The sequence below is a fragment of the Bos javanicus genome, chromosome 26, assembly GCF_032452875.1.
Source record: "Bos javanicus breed banteng chromosome 26, ARS-OSU_banteng_1.0, whole genome shotgun sequence".
NCBI classification, from domain to species: domain Eukaryota; kingdom Metazoa; phylum Chordata; class Mammalia; order Artiodactyla; family Bovidae; genus Bos; species Bos javanicus.
In genome coordinates, this window is record NC_083893.1 from 29,488,727 (window position 1) to 29,507,947 (window position 19,221).

Here is a 19,221-nt window from a genome sequence, read left to right on the forward strand (position 1 = left end):
TCCTATTCCTCCCCCTCTGTCTACCTCCCAAGCTCCTAGTCATATTTTAAGACTCAGATCACATGTCTTCAAGAATATCCTCTGATGGGGTGGGAGGTAGGAAGGAGGTTCAAGAGGGAGGGGACAAAAAGAATATTCTCTAACTTGCCTTCCCCATCCCATTCCCTCCTCAGTCCTCCACTGGGCTCCCCCATCACCGAGGATACATTTACCTTAGCTCTTACTTCATTACACAGCCTTCTGCCTGTCATCAGAAGATCGTGCATGTCCTGAAAGGCAGGGGCTGTGCTTCACTAATTTGGAATCAATAGACTCAGGGTCCTGTCCACTGCAGTCCTTCAGTGCATGTGAGTCCCTCAGGAGAGGTTACAGAATGTCAACATCCGGAGGATGTGTATTCATAGACAGGGAGGTTGCCAGGAATTGGCATTTGGGGCTTGATGGAGGTCACTCACTAAACTGACTCCCAAATCAGTAGCTGGAAGTTATATTTTGGCAACTACGCTCTTATCAGCATGAGAACTCATAAAGGAGATGCCCACTGAGGACTCTGGATGCTAATAAGTGTGATATGTGTGATGCACCCAAGCCCCAAATCACACCATCAGCAGCTGACTTTGATTTTAATTCCTTTGTGTGGTTTCACATCCATTCTTTCTCAATGAATCATAAATGGGCAGAAAAGTGCCAACTGCTGACTTGTCATTTAAAAAAATCTTATATATAGCAGTGTATATATGTCATACTGTAAAATAGGTAATTAATAAGAACCTACCATATAGCACAGGGAACTCTACTTAACACTCTGTAATGACCTATATGGGAACATAATTTTTTTAAGTATGGATTTATGCATATACAACATTGTAAATTAACTATACTCCAATGAAATTAATTTTAAAAAATCTTGCCACCAAGAAACTGGCATTCAGGGCTAATCTGAGAAGTACTCACACTAAAGTCAAGATAAAAATATGAAGACTCCTTTTAGCTAGTTTGTTTGGTTTTGAATCTACCAGTTTTTCAAATTTTCAAGAATGACAAACATAAAGTGGGGCTCATTTCCCATCTTTCCATCTAGAATTTCAAAATAAATTTTCACCATTTTGGCCACTTTGTTCTTTCTAGAAAGATCATTATCTCCAGGGTTAAAAATATGCTATTTAACCTCAAAAAAACTACTGCAATTTTAAAGTTCAGTTATCTTATACAGAAGATTGTTTTCCTTTCTCTGTTATGTCTTGTCAGGATGCCCTGACCTTGATCATCATTCAGAGACTTCTCTTGAAGGGCTAAATTTTAAAAGATGTACATAGCCTCCAAATGTTCTAGCAGAAAAATTTCAGTCTACAAACGATCATTTGCAAAATGCTGTGCTTTTACACACAGATAAAATGCTCTCCTTTTCTCCCGACTACTCAGGACTACTTGGCAATAATAGGAGCAATTATTTATCACCAGACACCACAACTCAGAATTGGTTCTGTTGATTTTCAGTTAAATCTCAACCTAGCTTTCTTCATTCCTTGCTTCCATTCATCTTTCTTAAATCATGTCCAAAATGACCCTCTACCACCGTTTACTTGATTTTAGAGACACCGATGATATACAACACCACTCAAGCAAGACTTCTCTGTTTCCTTCCATTTCTCTTCAGAGAGAATGGAACCACTGTTTATGCAAAAATCTTTTACCTTTACCTGGAATTTTTTTATGATCCCACACTCCATGTGTAAATACTTCATGTTAGAAATTCCAAATACCTCTCCTCTCTTATTCTTGCAAAGGCAAATAGAAAGGCTTATTACATTTTGGTTCTAATATACTGTTTTATTATAAATAATGAATCCTCCTAAGAAAAGCTAAAGCTGCCATAAGAGTTTCTCTATAAGCTCTCATTACCTCATAGTTTATGTTTTATGTCTATATTGGATTTGATATCTTCTTTTTATGGTGACTTGCTGTATTATAGTACAGTGAACTTAATAAAAGTGACTTTCAAAAAATCTGGGATAGAAGTAATTTAAGGTAACTGTAGGTTGACTTTTCTATTTAAACTCAAGTCCTAATTATTGAAAGTAATGAAAGCCTAGACACATACTACACACTTATACACACACAAACATTTTCCTTAATAAGGTTCATAGAATGTTCTGACACATAATTTTGCCTCTATCTTGCAGATAAATATAGTATATTAATGTTTTATGGTCATCCTTTCTCTTCTTCACATCCCAACTTTATTCATTCTTTATGCCTTTTCCTGAGCTTGAACTGACTCCTTTTTAATATGCAAATATTACTTAACAGCTAAATTAAGTTTATTTTAAACTATATCATTCATATTTAAATCAACCCATCTACACTTGCCTTTGCAATGATATGGTTGGAATCCTGAAACCTCTATTTCTTATATTTTTTATGGCTTCCTCTTAAGTTCCACTAATATAGGGTGCTATATTGAACTGGAAAGCTGGAAGAAAATGAAAAGGCTGGTCCCTTCCTACTTTCCTGCCAGCATCACTTCAACTTCACTCCAGCAATGAGTCTCAGTCTCCAGTAATTTTGGTCCTCTGCTAAGTTGCTTCAGTCGTGTCCAACTCTGTGCAACCCCAGAGACGGCAGCCCACCAGGCTCCCCCGTCCCTGGGATTCTCCAGGCAAGAGTACTGGAGTGGGTTCCCATTGCCTTCTCCGTTTGGTCCTTTAGGAACCAACATCACTGTGTTTCTTCAGGGGGACTAACACTTACTGGGAGATAGCCCATTCGCAGAGATCTGGACCCAGACTCTGTGATGTTCAACCTCTGATCTCCTGATGGCCCAAGAGTAGCCAAGCATTGCCTCCTCTCCAGATTCTGGAGCCTAGCTCTCCAATACCCCTTCTCCAAGCTCTTGTGCTATTAGCTGTGGCTACATAGCACTCTTTTTTCAGAACACTGAATCTCATTTCTCCAGGGCATCTTCTCTAGGTTTCCAGACTGTGGAAATCCCAACCCCTTTTCTTCATGCCCCAAGCCTTAGACATATAACTCTGTTGTACTTTAATGCACTATTTGATCTTTTCATTTGCTAACACTTCTTTCTCCAGCTCAATATATTAAATTGTTTCTGTTGCCATATTTAATATGACTTCTCTGTTCCTAACTGGACCCTGAGCCTGACACTATATTGGTACCAAACATAGTTCCAGGCTACAAAACTGCCAAATGAGATTCATGGATAGATTTCCTTGTATCCTTGACCTTGAATAATGTGCTGAGCTCCTTGCCAAGGGGAAAAAAAGAAATCAGTAATTCTTAGCATGCTGTGCCTTGTGATTAATTAAATTGTCATCTATGGTTAATTGTGATAAAGTATCTTAAAGACACTCGTGGAACCAAGTGCCTGCTGTTGATGCGTGTTGGATAGGATATCTTCTCACTGTGCAGGAGAACATGTGGAAACAAGTGACTAGCTCAAGGCTTTAAACCCTTAGCTCAACTGATGGACAGAGTAAAGGAAAGCTTTCATCTTCTATATATTCCTAAAAGATTTTAATTCACTAAAAAGCACACTCAAAATTCAATTGTGTGAGAGGTAGAATTAAAAACTATATTGACTTCATAGACTCCAAGCACTTTGGAAAAACCTAAGGCTTGAAAAAGTGAGAATTATTACTGCATGCCTAGAGGGCACCTTATTTCTCCAATTAATACTCATACCTACTAGTCACAAAAATTCACAGTAAGTGAAAATGTGCAACATAATGATCCCATTGTACTTTCCAGAAAGGTAGTGATATCTTGGAGTATCTGCACAGAGATGGTAGAAGATACATTGGGAATTGATACAGTATGCAGGGAGAGTTCACTACATGAGAAGAGATTCTCCCAGCAACCCTAGGTAGCAAACAGTATGTCCATTTCAGTGATCTAAGATGATAAGTGGGAAATTTTGTGAGTGGTACTCAAGTCCTTTGAACAATTAAAAGGAGGCTGGGGCTACTGCAGCTTATGGCCCAATATGTAGCTTTTAAGTTCCTTTTAATTTCAGTCTCCTCACTGACACTGGTTCACTGTTTATTACTCTGAACATTTGGCCACAGTGGACTGGCTGTTACCTGATTCAAGAGGATAGATTTCTGAAATAAGCTAATTTTACATTCTTCCAAATCACCAGTTTAGTGGGTCTTGACATTGTGTCTTACACTTAATAATATTATTATTTCATCACTTCCAGCCTTCAGATCTTAGTCCCACTTCTCAAAAAACAACATTCCTCACATTTAATAACTATTCCAGACAGGTTTACATACCATCTGATTTGGAGGTTAACACCTGTAATGATATTCCCTTTCTGGACCAACATGTCATCACCCCAGTCTTTCCTGCCAAAGTCAAGAGGGAGCTTGAGATACTCAAGGGTAGTCAGTTCATTTCAGTTCAGTCACTCAGTCATTTCTGACTCTTTGCGACCCCATGGACCACAGCACGCCAGGCTTCTCTGTCCATCACCAACTCTCAGAGCTTTCTCAAACTCACGTCCATCGACTCGGTGATGCCATCCCATTATCCCATCCTCTGTCATCCAATTCTGCTCCCACTTTCAACCTTTCCCAGCATCAGGGTCTTTTCCAAGGAGTCAGTTCTTCGCATCAGGTGGCCAAAGAATTGCAGTTTTAGCTTCAGCATTAGTCCTTCCAATGAATATTCTGGACTGATTTCCTTTAGGATGGACTGGTTGGATCTCCTTGCAGTCCAAGGGACTCTCAAGAGTCTTCTCCAACACCACAGTTCAAAAGCATCGATTCTTTGGTGTTCAGCTTTCTTTATGGTCCAACTCTCATATCCATACATGACTTCTGAAAAAACCATAGTTTTGACTAGATAAACATTTGACAGCAAAGTAATGTCTCTACTTTTTAATATACTGTCTAGGTTGGTCATAGCTTTACTTCCAAGGAGCAAGTGTCTTTTAATTTCATCACTGCAGTCACCATCTGCAATGATTCTGGAGCCCAGAAAAATAAGGTCAACCACTGTTTCCACTGTTTCCACATCTATTTGCCATGAAGTGATGAGACCAGATGCATGATTTTAGTTTTTTTAATGTTGAGTTTTAAGCCAGCTTTTTCACTCTCTGGCTTTTTAGTTCTTCTTCACTTTCTGCCATAAGTGTTGTGTCATCTGCATATCTCAGGTTACTGATATTTCTCCCAGCAATCTTGATTCCAGCTTGTGCTTCATCCAGTCCAGCATTCCTCATGATGTACTCTGCATATAAGTTAAATAAGCAGGGTGACAATATACAGCCTTGATGTACTCCTTTCCCAGTTTAGAACCAGTCCATTGTTCCATATTTGGTTCTAACTGTTGTTTCTTGACCTGCATACAGATTTTTCAGGAGGCAGGTAAGGTGGTATGGCATTCCCATCTCTTTCAGAATTTTCCACAATATGTTGTGATCTACACACTCAAAGGCCTTGGTGTAGTCAATAAAGCACAAGTAGATGCTTTTCTAGAACTCTCTTGCTTTATCTATGATCCAATGGATGTTGGCAATTGGATCTCTGGTTCCACTGCCTTTTCTAAATCCAGCTTGAACATCTGGAAGTTCCCAGTTCACATACTGTTGAAGCCTGGCTTGGATAATTTTGAGCATTACTTGCTAGCGTGTGAGATGAGTGTAATTGTGTGGTAGTTTGAACATTCTTTGGCATTGCCTTTGATATTGGAATGAAAACTGACCTTTTCCAGTCCTGTGGCCACTGCTGAATTTTCCAAATTTGCTGGCATATTGAGTGCAGAACTTTTATAGCATCATCTTTAAGGACCTGAAATAGTTCAGCCAGAAATCCATCACCTCCACTAGCTTTGTTTGTTGTGAAGCTTCCTAAGGCCCACTTGACTTTGCACTCCAGGACGTCTGGCTCTAGTGAGTGATCACACCATTGTGGTTATCTGGGTCATTAAGATCTCTTTAATGAGATCTTTGTATAGTTCTTCTGGGTATTCTTGCCACCCTTTCTTAATATCTTCTGCTTCTGTTAGGTGCATACTGTTTCTGTCCTTTATTGTGCCCATCTTTGCATGAAATATTCCCTTGGTATCTCTAATTTTCTTGAAGAGGTCTCTAGTCTTCCCCATTCTATTGTTTTCCTCTATTTCTTTCCATTGATCTTGGAGAAATGCTTTCTTATCTCTTCTTGCTTTTCTTTGGAACTCTGCATTCAGAGGTGTATAGCTTTACTTTTCTCCTTTGCCTTTAGCTTCTATTCTTTTTTCAGCTATTTGTAAGGCTTCCTCAGACAACTATTTTGCCTTTTTGCATTTCTTTTTTTTGTGGATGGTCTTAATCACTGCCTCTTATAAATAGTTACCTCTGTCCATAGCTCTTCAGGCACTCAGTCTATCAGGTCTAATCCCTTGAATCTATTTGTCACTTCCACTGTATAATTGTAAGGGATTTTATTTAGGTCATACCTGAATGGGCTAGTGGTTTTCCCTACTCTCTTCAATTTAAGTCTGAATTTGGCAATAAGGAGCTCATGATCTGAGCCACAGTCAGCTCATGGTCTTATTTTTGCTGACTATATAGAGCATCTCCTTCTTCAGCTGCAAAGAATATAATTAATGTGATTTTGGTACTGACCATCTGGTGAAGTCCACGTGTACAGTCATCTCTTATGTTGTTGGAAGAGGGTGTTTGCTATGACCAGTGCATTCTCTTGGCAAAACTCTGTTAGCCTTTGCCCAGTTCCATTTTGTACTTCAAGGTCAAACTTGCCTATTACTTCAGATATCTCTTGACTTCCAACTATTGCATTCCAGTGCCCTATGATGAAAAGGACATCTTTTTTTTTTTTTTGGTGTTAGTTCTACAAGATCTTGTAGGTCATCATCGAACCATTCAACTTCAGCTTCTTCAGCATTAGTGGTTGGGCACCATAGAACCACCAAGCAAATGACCCACAAACTGCAGAACAATTATACCAATGAAATTCTCTCACTGTTAAGAAAGTCCTAGGACCCACAACAGATTTCCCCCAACCTGGGATCCAGCAAAGGAACTGAGAATTCCCAGAAAATTTGACTTTGGGGGCCAGTGGGATTTGATTACAGAACTTCCACAGGACTGGGGAAACAGACTCTTGGAGGGCACAAACAAAACCTTGTGTGCACCAGGAGCCAGGAGCAGTGTCCCCACAAGAGACTGAGTCAGACTTGCCTGTGAGTGTCCAGGAATCTCTGGTGGAGGCGTGGTGGACAGTTTGGCCTCTGGCCAAACAACAGGGAGGGAACACAGCCCCTCCCATCAACAGAAAATTGGATTAAAAATTTACTGAGCATGGACCCACCCATCAGAACAAGACCCAATTTCCCCCACAGTCAGTCTCTCCCATCAGGAAGCTTCCATAAACCTCTTATCCTTATTCATCAGAGAGCAGACAGAATGAAAACCACAATCATAGAAAACTAACCAAACTGATCACAAGGATACAACCTTGCCTAACTAAATGAAACAATGACCCATGCTGTGTAGGGCCACCCAAGACAGAAGGGTCATGGTGGAGAGTTCTGACAAAATGTGGTCCACTGGAGAAGGGAATGGCAAACCACTTCAGTATTCTTGCCTTGAAAACCCCATGAACAGTATGAAAAGGCAAAAAGATATGACACCAAAAGCTAAACTCCCCAGGTCAGTAGGTACCCAACATGCTACTGGAGAAGACTGGAGAAACAGCTTCAGAAAGAATGAAGAGGCTGAGCCAAAGCAAAAACAACACCAGTTGTTGATGTGACTGGTGATGGGAGTAAAATCCAATGCTATAAAGAACAATATTGCAGAGGAACCTGGAATGTTAAGTCCGTGAATCAAGGAAAACTGGAAGTGGTCAAACAGGGGGTGGGAAGAGTGAACATTGACATTTTAGGAATCAGTGAACTAAAATGGACTGGAATGGGCAAATTTAATTCAGATGACCATTATATCTACTACTGTGGGCAAGAATTCCTTAGAAGAAATGGAGTACCCCTCATAGTCAACAAAAGACAAATGCAGTACTTGGATGCAGTCTCAAAAATGACAGAATGATCTCTGTTCACTTTCAAGGCAAACTATTTAATATCACAATAATCCAAGTCTATGCCCCAACCACTAATGCTGAAGAAGGGTAGTCAAGCACATTGTAAACTGTAAAGCATAATACTGCTACTCTTAGAAATAATTCAAATGTAGTTTCTACCAGCCACTCATTCAGATTACAGGGTTCTCTTCATTTCAGTCACTCAGTACATAGTCATTAAGTGATAAGAAAAACATTTGGAATATAACAGGGAGAAATGAAAATCCAGTGATGCCTTTATGGTACATGGATATCTAACAGGGAAAATAGACACTATTAAATACCTACAGAAACAGCACACCTTTCTAAAGTACGACAAGTACTATGATCAGAAGTATAGGTGGGAGACAAGTCTGATCTTCCTGTCCTGGTTGAGGTAGGTTGTTTTATACCAGCAGCTGTCTCAGAGACACAAACATTGAAGGGAAGTAACAACAGCCTGAAATCCACTCTCTGTTGCAATCTCTGTGACTTAAGTTTGTAAATTTAAATTTCTCTCTGCATTTATCTTGTCCATTATTGCCTGTTATGGACTGAATTTTGGTGTCCCTCCAAATTCATGGATTGGAACCCTACCCCTCAATGTGATCATATTAGAAGTTTGGGTCTTGGGAAGGTAATTAAGATTATATGTGATTATAAGGGTATGTTGTTGTTGTTCAGTCATAAAATCATGTCCAACTCTTTTGCCACACCATGGATGTAGCCCACCAGGCTCCTCTGTCCATGGGATTTCCCAGGCAAGAATACTGGAATTGGTTGCCATTTCCTTCTCCAGAGAATCTTCCTGACCCGGGGATCAAACCCATTTCTCTTGGCACTGGAAGGTGGATTCTTTTCCACTGAGCCACCAGGGAAGCCCTTCTGAGAGTATAACCCTCACGAATGGAATTAATGCCCTTATAACAATCACAAGAGAGCTTGCTTCCTTTGATCTCTGCTAGGAGAAGGCAATGGCAACCCACTCCGGTACTCTTGCCTGGAAAATCCCATGGATGTAGGAAGGCTGCAGTCCATGGGGTTGCTGAAGGTCGGATACCACTGAGCGACTTCACTTTCACTTTTCACTTTCATGCATTGGAGAAGGGAATGGCAACCCACTCCAGTGTTCTTGCCTGGAGAATCCCAGGGACCGGGGAGCCTGGTTGGCTGCCGTCTATGGGGTCACAGAGAGTTAGACACGACTGAAGTGACTTAGCAGCAGCAGGTGAGGTTACAAAGAAAAGTTAGCAGTCTGCCACCTGGAAGAGGGCTCTCATCAAAGCTTGACGATGCTAGCACTCTTATCTTATATTTTCAGTCTCTAAGACTAGGAGAAATAAAATTCTGCTATTTATAAGCCACCCAGTCAATGGTACTCTGTCAGAGCAGCCTGAATTGACCAACACACTCACTGCCTACCAAGGATGATATTGCCCTAACAATACCACTGGGGCATCTTCAAAGGAATTTACACACCCCTTCACTGTCCTCCAACCAGTCTTTCCTTCTACCACCATCACTCACCCAATCACTCACTGAGCACAGATCCAGGCCCTGATGGACTATGCAAACTCACCAATAAGTTGATCTCTGAGCCCAAAGTTTGTATAGGCTGTACTTCTAAGAATCTTAGAGTGAGAGGATTTTCTCTCTGCATAATTAGCTGGCCCTTGCAGGAGTACAAAGCTCTCCTTGATATTTCTGAGAATGCCCAGGTACTGTTGTTTCTGTAGCCTCCTTTTCCTCTTCAGCTCCAGATTCTTCACTCAAGGTTCTTGTTGCTCATCACACTGACCCAGACTTAAAATTCAATCCCTTCAGTGATTTCTCATCCACTTTTCACCCATATTCCAAACTCACATGACATATATATGACTTCATAAAAGTGGATATCACACATCAAAGAGTGAACAAAGTGGTCTATTTTTCCTTTCCCAAGAGCTTTCTGGCAATCTCATCACCCAGGACCCACCCAAAATCCATTCTTCCCTCTAATCTCTTCTATTTCTTCTTTTGTTCCTCCCTAGAGCCTCAAGTCCTCTCTGTGTGAAAACAGAAGCATTGGACCTTACTTCTGAAGACCTCATGTCCCCTACTTTGTACCAAACACTTGATTTTTTACATATGCATTTCCCTCCCTAAATGGAATCCCAGTCCCTGTTGTTAGAATAAAGCATGTTCCCCAAACACCAGCACAGGTTCAGAGAGGGGCTAAGGAACCACTCCACAGCCCCTGTGATCATTTCAAACTGAATTTGCCACCTTCACCCCTGATTGAAGCATGGATTTGCCACAGTAGAGGCACAGCAAGACCTGAGTCATCCTTGTGTATGCCTCGTCACACACAAGCAGGGACCTGATCTTAGCCCAGGATGAATTTCAACTTCAGAGTCTCATACTTTCACAGCAGTGCCTACCCTCCACTCAAAGAGTCACCAGTGTTATAGTGATAAATGGTGACACAGGGAAGTGACTGGTTGCTTTTCTTCAAACTCTGAGAGACTAGGGATGTGTGAACACAGGTCACGCATAGAGTCGTGCAAACATTCCTGGAACAGATACAAATGAGTGGAAAACCATGTTCAAACCACTGAAATCCAGCAACTGTGTTATTCAAATATCTAAATCTGACATATGTTTTAGAGTCAGACAGATCTGGGTTCAATTGCAAATTATTCATTTGCTTACTAAGGATCCTCAAGTAAATGGTTTGATTCTTCCTACTTTATACAATGAGGCTAATGTATCTCATCCCACAGGTTCAAAATGAGATAATAATTTAGTAAATGTTCAATAAATGGCAGTTGTCACAAAGAGAAGCCACATGGGGAATGAGTCAGTACATACACTGAATCTTCTGTGCATCCTTCCCTCACACACAGTTATTCATTTGCAAGAAAAATAATTTAAAATTCTAGTACCCAAAAGCCTGTTATTTAACCGAACTAAATCTTTCTTGCTTTCTTTGAAATTCTTTTAAACAAAATAGAATAGATTCAAATTTTCTATCAGCAGCCTGTTATATGTGGTCAGTGACACTTGTTTCCTTCCTATTTCGCTTATAATCAATATCTTTTTTTTTTTTTTTCAGACTCTTTGCCAGTGTCATACAGGTAACAAGCTAGGGAAAATTGTTGTTGCTGTTTAGTCGCTAAGTCTTATCCAACTCTTTTGCGACCCCATGGACTGTAGCCCCACCAAGCTCCTCTGTCCATGGAATTTCCCAGGAAAGTATCCTGGAGAGTGTTGCCACTTCATACTCCATGGGATCTTCCTGATCCAGAGATTGAACCTGTGTCTATTGCATTGCAAGCAGATTCTTTACCATTGAACCACCAGGGAATCCCAGGGAAAATAGTACATATTTAATTAATACATGCTAATTGATTGATTGACCCAATCTAGGTCCACCAGCATGCATACTAACGGAGTTATTAGAACTTAATCAAGGCAGGTGTTTGCTTGAGAATCAGGGTCACTTTTCTCTGACCCAGAGGCTAGAGCTTTTAAGATCTTAATAATAGCACCAGAGGTTGGCTTAGATCTCTCCTCCATGGCCTCTACGGCACTATGAATTGAGGCGAGTGTGTAAAAGGGATGCAATAAACATATTACTCATACCCAATCTGAAAGGTAGTTTGTCAACACATTTGTTGCTGGGAAACCACCACACATTTCTAAATAGCTTTATTATTAGAAGGACTCAGGAAAACAAAACAAAACAAAAAAATCTTTGCAATCATTTTTAGCCCCTGAGTTAAAAACATTTTGCTTTTTGCTATGACCTCATAATGCCCACAGTCTCCACCCCACAAGGCCTCTCCTTCAGTTTCATTGGATTTAATAAATCTTCTCGGGGTTCCATTTGGGGAATGCACGTTGTGAATGGATATGAAAAACTTGTGTTGTTATAGCTATGAAACTGCTGCCCTAATGAGATAATATATTTACTTATTAAAACAATAAATGCAGTTGCAAAATGAACCATAAAAAAAAAACTAATGAGCTGCAGATTTCTCTACCCAAAGTGTCAGCTTTAATTGAGAAGTAAATTAAACAATCCATCTTCTCCCATCATCTATCCCTTTATCTTCTTGTGTACTTATGGTATTCAAGAGCAGTCAATATTACTTACACTAATTATATAATAGAATCACAAAACTCCACACGGAAATTGATTAGTCTTGTAATACAGTTTTGACAACACAACATATTGTGGCTCTTCCAATAAACTCAAATCTAATGACTAAATAGAACTATATCTACATATTAGCAGTTTTTGCTTTACCATGTCGATACTATTTAGATTTCTCGCTATTAGAGTCCTACAGGCAATGATGAAAGTGATGCATCATATAATAAAGGAAATAATCTAATCTGTGTTCTAAATGGTGATTCCCAGATGTGAAGTGGGGTAAGAAACTATTTCATGTAAATTATATCATGAGACTAATTTTTCCTGCTAATGGTATTCAGGGGTGAAGGCTGAAATAACCAACAGACGCTGGAAACATTTAAACATAATGGTTACAATTTGTTTTTCTCCAACACATGTTTTAATAATCCTAAAATGATATAGCATATGTCACTACAGAGAAGTCACAGTAATTTCATTTATGCTTGCAAATATTTTAGTTTTACTCCTTCCCCACTCTGAAACTTTCAGTTTTTTTTTAATATCTTGGCCCATCCATGAATCAGGTTAATAAAATATTAAAATATTTGCAGAGAGATAGGGAATATGATTCTTCATTTAGACATTTTTATTAGTGAGATTTAATTATTTAGATTTACATAATTAATTATCAGTCATTGAAAAATTAAAGAAAATCAAATACGAAATAATCAAAAAAGAAAACATCTACATTTCAGTCAGTTCATTTCAGTCTCAGTTGTGTCCAAGTCTTTGCAACCCCAGGAACCACAGCACGCCAGGCCTCCCTGTCTATCACCAACTTCTAGAGCTCCCCCAAACTCATGTCCATCGAGTCAGGGATGCCATCCAGCCATCTCATCCTCTGTCGTCCCCTTCTCCTCCTGCCTTCAATCTTTCCCAACAGCAGGGTCTTTTCAAATGAGTCCGTTCTTCACATCAGGTGGCCAAAGTATTGGAGTTTCAGCTTTAGCATCAGTTCCTTCCAATGAACACACAGGATTGATCTCCTTTAGGATGGACTGGTTGGATCTCCTTGCAGTCCAAGAGACTCTCAAGAGTCTTCTCCAATACCAGAGCTCAAAAGCATCAATTCCCTGGGGCTCAGCTTTCTTTATAGTCCAACTCTCACATCCATACATGACTACTGGAAAAACCATAGCCTTGACTAGACGGACCTTTGTTCACAGAGTAATGCCTCTGCTTTTTAATATGCTGTCTAGGTTGGTCATAGCTTGTCTTCCAAGGAGCAAGCGTCTTTTAATTTCATGGCTGCAATCATCATCTACAGTGGTTTTGGAGCCCAAAAAAATAAAGTCAGCCACTATTTCCACTGTTTCCCCATCTATTTGCCATGAAGTGATGGGACAAGATGCCATGATCTTCATTTTCTGAATGTTGAGCTTTAAACCAACTTTTTCACTCTCCTCTTTCAATTTCATCAAGAGGCTCTTTAGTTCTTCTATGCTTTCTGCCATAAGAGTAGTGTTATCTGCATATCTGAGGTTATTGATGTTTCTGACGGCAATCTTGATTCCAGCTTGTGCTTCTTCCAGCCCAGTGTTTCTCATGATGTACTCTGCATAGAAGTTAAATAAACTGGGTGACAATATACAGCCTTGATGTACTCCTTTTCCTATTTGGAACCAGACTGTTGTTCCATGTCCAGTTCTAACTGTTGCTTCCTGACCTGCATATAGGTTTCTCAAGAGGCAGGTCAGGTGGTCTGGTATTTCCATCTCTTTCACAGTTTTCCACAATTTATTGTGATCCACACAGTCAAAAGCTTTGGCATAGTCAATAAAGCAGAAATAGATCTTTTCCTGGAACTCTCTTGCTTTTCAATGATCCAGCGGATATTGGCAATTTGATCTCTGGTTCCTCTGCCTTTTCTAAAACCAGCTTGAACATCTGGAAGTTGACAGTTCACGTATTGGCTTGGAGAATTTTGAGCATTACTTTACTAGCGTGTGAGATGAGTGCAATTGTGCAGTAGTTTGAGCATTCTTTGGCATTGCCTTTCTTTGGGATTGGAATGAAAACTGACCTTTTCCAGTCCTGTGGCCACTGCTGAGTTTTCCAAATTTGCTGACATATGAGTGCAGCACTTTCACAGCATCATCTTTTAGGATTCCTATCATCCAGAAGTAATTGCTGATAATATTTTGTACTGTATAATTTCAGATTTCTTTTCAAAACATAATGACTTTTTTTGATTATTTTGTTTTGAAAGGTATCAAATAGCCATTTTATTTTTCCCAGCGTATTGAGATATAATTGACAAATAAAAATTGTATATATTTGAGACATATAACATGATATTTTATATACATATATATTGCAAAGTGATTAACAAGCTAAATTAACACATCTCTCAACTTAGTCACCATTGTGTGTGTGTGTATGTATTGCAAACACGAACTCCGGGAGTCAGTGATGGACAGGGAGGCCTGGCGTGCTGCAATTCATGGAGTCGCAAAGAGTCGGACACGACTGAGCGACTGAACTGAACTGAACTGAATATTTTTTCTCCTGTAGGAATTTTCAACTATACAGTTCAGCATTATTATCTACAGTCAGTATGCCATACATTAACTTCCCAGAAATTATTCATCTTATAGATGAAAGTTTGTACCCTCCTACATTCCAGTATGTGCCTTTTAAGGACTGGAGGATGGAATCAAGACCTTCCTTAATGTGACCCTTATCTGTGCATCTCAGAATGGAGCAGATCCTCAACAGGGGAAATATTACATCCTGTGAGAAATATGGGCCTACAAAGTGGTCACCGTGGAAGAGCAATCACTAAGGGGGCGGGGTGGGGAGATTCAGTAGTACATTGAGGTCCACACTCCTAAGAACAGGTTGCTCACCAGAACTCATTGCGTGTTTTTTCTTAACTATACCAACAGTTTATTTGTCATTCTTTAAAAAATTGTATTATTGGAGTATAATTTCTTTACAATACTGTACAATAAAGTGAATCAACTGTATGTATACATATATCCCCTCCCTCTCCAACCTCCCTTTCATCTCACCCTCTCACCTCTCTCTGCTCAGAGAACCAGGCTGAGAAACCCATGCTATTGTATGGCAGCTTCCCCCTAGCTAGCTATTTTATGCATGGTAGTATATATATGCCAGAGCTACTCTACTAATTTGTTCCCCCTCTCCTTCCCCTCTGTGTCCACATGTCTGTTCTCCACGTCTGCATCTCTAAATATCTCTGCTGCAATTGCTGCCTACACCTTTGTGGCAACAAAGATTCTGATTCTCAAGGTTATAGGAAAAAATTACCTAACATACTCCTGAGGCACAACAAAGGGGTTAGTTCACACACAGTGTAAGCTAAGGGTCCTTAAATCCTATAAATCAACCATTTCATGAGGGAGGTCTCTAGCCAGAGGATAATGATTTGAGGTTCTTTGGAAGAAGAAATTTATGAATATGAGTTGGGTAGCCCACCCCTACAAAAGTATACCCATTGACCAAAAAAATGGAAAAAAGAAAAAAAAATCTGAGTAGCAGGACAGGAAATAATAACAACAAAAAACTGAAGGAAAGGTCCACAATATGACCCAATTTAAAACACAAAATTTCCTAAAAGAATTAATAACACACAAGACAAAAATGTACCCCTGGTTTTGTGTGTCTACAATATAGGTTCTGAACTATCTTTAACATCTGATGAAATGCAGTAATTGGCAAACATTTGTGGCCTTAATCAATATGGGGGCTCAAGTTATACTTTGACATTCCATTAAATTTAATGAAGGTGCTTCCTACAATATTATAGGACTTCCTAAATGTAAAATAGATAAAGTGAGATGCCTTATCCTAACCATTAGAACTATTGCCTGGCCTAAATTTCCCATGGACATATCACTCCTTACCCTATTATATTCCATAGTGAGCATGGACACTCTGACTCAATGAATAATAAAATTAAATTAAGTCTTAGGCACCTATAAATTGGTTTGACAAAATGAGATCCTATGGGCCATCTCTCCTGTTAAAAGAGTTAGTATGGCCCAATCTAAATTAAAACAGGGTCTTCAAGGGTTGAACTCTATTATGCCAGAGCTATCTAGAGAAGGGAGGCCCTAAACCTGCAATCTTCCTTACCCAACTACCTATTACATCTTGGATCATGGACACAGCATCCTAAAAACCTAGTACATCTACTGAGGCTTCTTTGCTACAAGATGGAGACAAATCTGAACCCTCTGTTCCACCTGTGACCTCCTCTGTCTTAGGTCCCTTGCCAGATGGCTTGGTACTTGATGAGATCGCTCCCCTCTCTCAGACCCCTTGACACCTGGGAAGCCCCCTGCAATATACTGGGTGAAGAGCAATTGAAGATCACTCACTTTGTAGACAATATCATCACCACCAACATCATGGAACCCAGTAAAATGTTGCTGATCTTCATCCCCTAAGCATGACATCCCTGATAAAGGATGGCACCCAAGTGTTAGCACCACTTGTCAAAATTTACTAGTTTCACTAGTCCAGCCATTCAGCACTGTACACAACTGGCCAACAATAAACATCATCTTTACCATGTTATTTTTTTTCTACAAACTGTTGAGCTGTTGCTAATGGTCTGGCATCTGGTCTTGCCAAAGGCCAAGGCTTCCCACTTTGGGCTAAAAAACTGAAAACTTCTTGCCTCACAAATACCAAAATATAAATCAACATGCCAATCCTTCACAGTTTAGAAAGTCATAATGTGCTTTAGCTAATAAAGATTCCAAAAACTCCTGCTATGAACCACATTTACTTAACATAAGAAAATATGTAAGTTCAACAAACTTATTAAAAGCGGAAATTATATTTGAGTAACATTCATTAATATGTAAATAATTTATATATATTAGAAGATATACATTTCAATCTGTATTAATAATACATAAGAGCTTCAGACTGAATGAAATACCTCTGCACTTGGTAAGTGACTTGATTTAAAGGGGAAAACCATATGCTGAAGGAAAGAAGAAAGCTGATTGGCTTTTCTATCTCCTTCCCTGAGCATATGAACTTGCCCTCTTCCCTCCCCATTGTGAACAACCTCTGTCACATATAAAGTGGATGTTGAATGGAAGCCTGAAAATGAGTTAAAATCTCTACCTGTTTATATATGATTTTACTGTAATAATTAAATGAATTTTGATTTTCAAGTTCTTATTCTCCAGCCTACTGACAAAAGATCTTATTCTGAAAGCCAGCAGGGAGGGCTAACAATGGTTTTTACAGATTTCAATATTTCAAAATGTGTCATTATTCTAGGAAAAATAGTAGGGTTTACCAAGTACATTGTTCTGGGGGGAGTGCCCTTTGTTAGCACACTCAATATATAAAGTAGGTATTTTCTGTTTTGTCTTCTATATTTATATTCTACCCTCCTATTCCTACATGTACAAGCAGTAGAGATTCAAGCTAATTAGCTATGGGCTCTGATTAATAGCTCTTGTGGTTAAGAAGTTCAGCATCTTATTGGTTTGGGGTTAAAATCTAGGTAATATCTTTTCTTCATATTGTTTTAGGTAGCTGTTTATGTGAACCTTGGCTTTGGCTCTTTAAAATCAGCTTGCATCAGGTAAGAATCAGCAATAGACACAAACTCCATCAGTGTGAAAAACTCCTAGACGCAGGTCCTGTGGGATGCACTCAGCTGACATGCTATGCTCTTCAACTCTGATGACACTCATTATATTTGTTACTCATCACATTTGTTCAGTTTATAGTGTTTGGATACTGCCCATTACCCTAGAGAATGTCTTAAGACATAGATGTATTTTCCTTCATGATGATAAAAGAAATATAATCTCCACATACCCAGCACACTTCTCATTAAAAAGCAGTTTGTCCTTGAACTGAGCATGATATTATTCTTTTTCATAAACAAATCTATTTTAAGCCACGGCCGATAGTCGTGTCTCTCATCTTACTATTATATATTCATCCAAGGTAAAGCTTTTCTCTCCACTTGAATAAAGACAAATATCTTTTCATATTTAGTTGGCAGCTATTTGACATTAAAAAAACAATCATAGCTAGTTACCTGTGGCTGGTGAATTATCAGATTAGGTCATCCTGGAAGCTGAATTTCTAATGAGAGAGGACCAGAAGGGAAAGGTGACTGGAACTGTCCTTTGTGCTGTTACAGCCAGGTTAAGGGCAGGGTTCTAACTGTTCCCAAACAGTGATGGCTTTGGACTGGCTTGGGCAGAGACTGTGCTAATCTTGTGGGTCCTTTGGGGACACTTGATGCCAAGGGAGGACAGAGAGCCTCCATGCTTAATGCAAATCTGAGAGTGTTTTTCATTTAATATGATTCATTAACTTTGATTCATTCATCAAATTTGGATACCTACTCTGTCCCATGCACTGTTCCAAATGTTGAAGCAGCAAGCAAAACCAATTCTAGTCTATAGCTTTTGTAAAGCTGGTATCCCAGTTAGGGAGACGGAAAATTAACACCAAGGAAATTAAATCTGAAGTCCAGGGCAACTAAAATTACCTGTTCCTGTCCCTTCACCCCTTGTAAAAGAAAAGAAGCTATTTTGGGGGAAGACCAGGTTACTTCTTTTTATTCTCATTCTGCTTTCTCCTTCTCTTTCTTTTTTCCCCCTCCCACTTTTTTTTTTTTTTTTTTGGCAGAGTAGAACAATAATACTTAGATTTAAGAGAATTTGGGGGATCTACACAGGATTTTCAAACCATTTTGCCATTAAATAATATTTATATATCATGCATATATAGTCAAGCACTGTAATTATTAGCTAGCTTTTCCTGGGTACTTAATATATTTAGAAATTTTTGAGTGTCTTAAATATCTTATTTTATAAGCACTATAGCCTTAACCTAACCCACTCCAGTGTTCTTGCCTGGAGAATCCCAGGGACAGCAGAGCCTGGTGGGCTGCCGTCTATGGGGTTGCATAGAGTTGAACACAACTGAAGCGACTTAGCAGCAGCA